Source organism: Phytophthora infestans, genomic scaffold (assembly GCF_000142945.1).
Source record: "Phytophthora infestans T30-4 supercont1.36 genomic scaffold, whole genome shotgun sequence".
Taxonomy (NCBI): domain Eukaryota; phylum Oomycota; class Peronosporomycetes; order Peronosporales; family Peronosporaceae; genus Phytophthora; species Phytophthora infestans.
In genome coordinates, this window is record NW_003303723.1 from 276,490 (window position 1) to 281,108 (window position 4,619).

Consider the following 4,619-nt stretch of genomic DNA (forward strand, 5'->3'; position numbering starts at 1 on the left):
ACGGCCATGGAGGTGCATCTAGAATCACCTCCGTCGAGTGTTGGACGTAATGCGAGCGAACAAGCTCTACGCCAACATCGACAAGTGCGTTTTCGCGTCACCAGAGATTAAAGTACTCGGTTGCTTCGTAAGCAGCGTGGGCGTTCGGGCTGACCCAGACAAGGTCAAGGCCATAGCAGCATGGCCGACGCCCCGATCCCAGAAGGATCTTCGAAAGTGGTTGGGCTTGGCCAACTACCTTCACAAGTACAGCGCTGGGTACGCGGGCTTCGCTAAGCCCTTGTCGAGCCTCCTTCAGAAGGACGTCGACTGGCGCTGGGAGCAAGAGCACCAGGATGCTTTAGACAGCATCAAGGCCAGTCTCCAAGAGGCCCCTGTCCTGGCCCTGCCGGACGAGACGAAGCTGTTTAGCGTCGTCTGCGATGCCTCGGATTACGCCATCGGGTGTGCATTGCTGCAGGCCGACACGGCTGGACAGGAACGAGTCATCTCGTTCCAGTCCAGGCAGCTCAAAGCCGCCGAGCGGAACTACCCTGTCCATGACAAGGAGCTCCTGGCAATGAAATATGCCCTTGTGAAGTTCCGTGTTCACCTTCTGGGCTCTAGGCCCTTTGTGATCTACACAGACCACGCGTCCTTGAGGACGGCGACTAGCTCGCCTCACCTCTCCCAAAGGATGGCGAGGTGGCTGTCCTTCTTCGCGGAATACAACTTCCGCGTCGAATACAAGCCGGGCAAGCTCAACGTGCTTGCGGACGCCCTCTCTCGGCGTCCCGACTATGAGTTGGCCCACATCACGCGGGTGACAACGGATCTATATGATCGGATACGCATGGCGTATCGGGACGATGAGGCTGTCGCGCCTATCGTCAAGTTCCTTAAGGCCGGAACGAGCGCGACGTCCGACTGGCTCTCGTCGCGACAGCGCTAACGGCTCCACCGATATGAGTTGAAGGAGGGCCTCCTCTATTATCGGGTGGAGCCCACTGATCCTCCACGGGTGGTCGTACCCAATGACGAGGATCTGAAGTTCGACATCCTCGCGGAGGCGCATGACGCGCCCTCCAGCGGCCACTTGGGCCGCGAGAAGACCTTTCTGTCGGTCTCTCAGTCCTTCTGGTGGACCCACATGTACAAGTGGGTCGCCCGGTACATCAAGACATGTGAAACATGTCAGCGGGTCAAACCCGCAGGGCACTCTTCGGCTCCACTACAGAGCCTGCCCGTACCGGCTGACTGTTGGAAGTCGATGAGTCTTGACTTCATCTTTGGGCTTCCCGCCGACGGACACGGCAACACCGGAATTTTGGTGTTCGTGTGTCGGCTGAGCAAGATGGTACATCTTGCTCCAGTTCCCGTCACTGTAACGGGCGAACAAACCGCAAGGATGTTCGTCGATGGCGTGTTCCGCCATTACGGTCTCCCGGAGACGATTGTCTCGGACCGAGACCCGCGGTTCACTGCCGCGTTTTGGAAAACGCTGTTCCCTTTATTGGGAACTCGTCTGCAGATGTCCACTGCGGACCATCCGCAGACCGACGGCCAAACAGAGCGCGTCAATCGAGTGCTCGAGGACACTTGGCGCAGTGTGTGCGCGGCAGCACCACGTACGTGGTCGACGCAGCTTCCAGTTGTTGAGTTTGCGCTCAACAACGCGGTGCACGCGTCCACGGGGCTCACGCCGTTCTACTTGAACGGCTTCCGCCACCCCAGAGTGCCTCTCACTCTTCGAGAAGACACTGACTCCTCTATCTAAGCGGGGGAGAGGCTCGGAAAGCCCTTTCCTCCCAGGTCTCGGATGTAAGACCAGTTTCGCTGCGGAAACAGGTGGAATCCTTTATGGATATCAAGCTGAACATTGTCAGCAGGGTCCGCGATGCCATGGCAGCGGCCCAAGATAAACAAAAGGAGTACTCAGTCAAACAAGGAAGAGGAAACTTAAGTATCCATGAGGTTGGGGACTTAGTGTTGCTAGACACGAGGAACCTACCTCTAGACACTGTTAGCTCTGTCGGCAGCAGCAAACGGAAGCACCGCTTCATCGGACCTTTTGCAGTCCTGGCCAGACATGGTGCGTCGTACACCATCGACCTTCCAAAGTCAATGACGACGCACCCGACGTTCTATGTCGGACGTCTTAAGCGGTACTTTGACCCGCAGGGGGTTGCTGACTCGCAGATCCCCCTTGACCCAGCTCCTCGAAGCGAGGGCCGGTCACAGTCGTCGACGAGGGCGTCGGAGCAGGCACCCAAGTCTCGGTCGGGACGGCAAGGCTGCGGTCAAGACCGTACGCCGGAGGGGCTCCATACGAACGGACCTCGGCGCCATACGCCGAGTACGCTGAGTACGCCGGGTACGAACCATACGCGTACGTCTGGGAGTGTGCCGCAGGCGGCTCCGGACGTGGCAACAAAGCCTCGATCCGTCGGATCATGCAAAAGGCCTCGTCCAGATCGGACGAAGAGGCCCGACGATCCACCCGCAGGTGCAGGCTCGCAACCTCTCGCTCCACCAGGTCCAGGCGACCCGCAAGACGAGCGAGCTCGCCCTGATTCCCGGCCTGGGCGGCAGCATTACCGCCAGTCCCAAGGCCAAGTGCAATCTCAAGCATGAGGACACGTTGACGGAGGCGGTCAACCTCAGGGTCCCGTGTCGGACCCGCAGTCGGAGCACTCGGACGAGAGTGGCTCTCGGGAGGCGCCGAGTACTCGTACTCGTACGAGGGCACCTCCGCCCCTGCTTGACCGGAATGGAGAAGTCCACTTCCACGTGGAGCGGATCCTCCAGGAGCAACGGTGTCGCGGTAAGCGACAGCTCCTCGTGAAGTGGAGGGGTTATGCCCACTCCGAGAACTCGTGGGAGCCGATTAAACGACTCCTGATTGACTGCCCGAAGGCTGTCGCAATCTGGGAGCTTCATAAGTAGTCCGGGGCTTCTTGCCCGAACGGGGTACGGACGATAAATACATACCGTACCCGCGCTCATCGTGAGCGCTAGAAGCCGCGCGCTTCAGGATGTCCCTTAGCAGCATACGCTTGCTGATCAAGTGGGCAAACCTCACACGAAGATCATGCTGGTCCAGGATGTGGGACAGTTGCTGATCTTCATGAAGTTCCCATAACTCCGTGGGCGAGTACTTGAGAGTCTCCACCCACGCCCAGAACATGTCCTCACAAGAACTCCACGTGGGACAGTTCTCGGGCATAACCCAGGGGTATCCCCAAACCGGATAGAGACCACCCCGGGTCTCGGGCTTCTTACGACAAGTCGTGAAGTCCTTAAGGGGAATGCGGTGTGGCGCGAGAAGCACACACCGAGCAGCCTCCAAGTTGTCGACGAACAACTGTTCTTTCTTGAACAAGGGCTCGTTCATAGACGCCCCTCGAAGTGTGGCCGCCCACAAGGCCACGAGGGGCGACGAGGACCTCTAAGAAGAGGTCAGCCCCAGAGCTCTCCTCGGGAGGCCAATACCCTCTTGAGTTGATGACAGCTCCCTGGCTGACGGGTGCCGCCACCGAACCCCCACGCACACGCTGGGCAGCTTGGAAATCCTCCTGCTGCTGGTCGAGGCCATTCGAGACCTCCCGGAGCTCATCAATAGCACCCTCCTCCTCCTCTTCTTCTTCCTCCTTCTCCTCCTCTTCATCCGAGGAGCCGAAGAGACTCTGATAGGAGCGTCGAGTCTCCTTCTCCTCGCGAAGTGGAGACTTAGAGGCTGTACGCTTCTTTGAGGGCTTGGCGCCTTCGGCCTTTGAGGCCTTAGCACGCGCAAGACCCTCGGCAAGCGAGAGACGTTTGCGAGGATTCTCTTCCTCATCGCCACCGGCTTTGGGAGCACCCTTAGCCTTGACGGCCGGACTCTCAGAGCGCACAGAGGTCCTGGGACTGTGATCACCGTGATCACTAGCGAGCGACTGCACGCTGTCATCTTGGGCTCACTGGGCACTGGGCTGTGCCCTCCTACAGAGCCCGCAGGAGCATCATGAGTGCTCTCGGACTCGGCATCGTCTTCACTGTCCGAGTTGAACTCACGTTCTACGAACCGAGGGTTCGGACGATTGTCTGAAGATGAGGGCGACGGACTGCGGCGCCTGCTTGCGCGCTTGTCCACAGCCGCGTCACCCGAGGATCCGATCGCCTCGGAGGCCACCTGAGTAGCCTCCTTGAGTGCAGAGCCTTTGCCGTGAGGCTTAGTGCTCTTGGCTTGCGCCTTACCGGCAGCCGCCTTGGAGCGTGTCTTAGCACCGCTCTTTGCAGTGCCACGAGGCATGATAACGGTCGAAGTGGAGACCTAGACGAAGAGCGCACAGGTTGCTGCTCGAGGCTCTAACTGTGAAGTGAGCCTCCGCCGCGCTCGCGCGGCCAAGTCGATGGTTTTCGACTTTGAGAATGAGAGTTTGTGACGAACACCTCTTCATTCTGATTGGTCGGTAAACCGAACCTAAGTGGGGGAGATGTAACGGGGTACGTAGCCCTAAGTGTGCCCTGGTTACACGAAGTATGACACGTCATACTTCGGGATATTTGGTACAAAGTACCAAGGTCGTTCAAAGCCAACCATTGGTTGCATTTCTATAGGTGACTTATAGTTTGTATTAAATTCAAACTTAATCTACGAA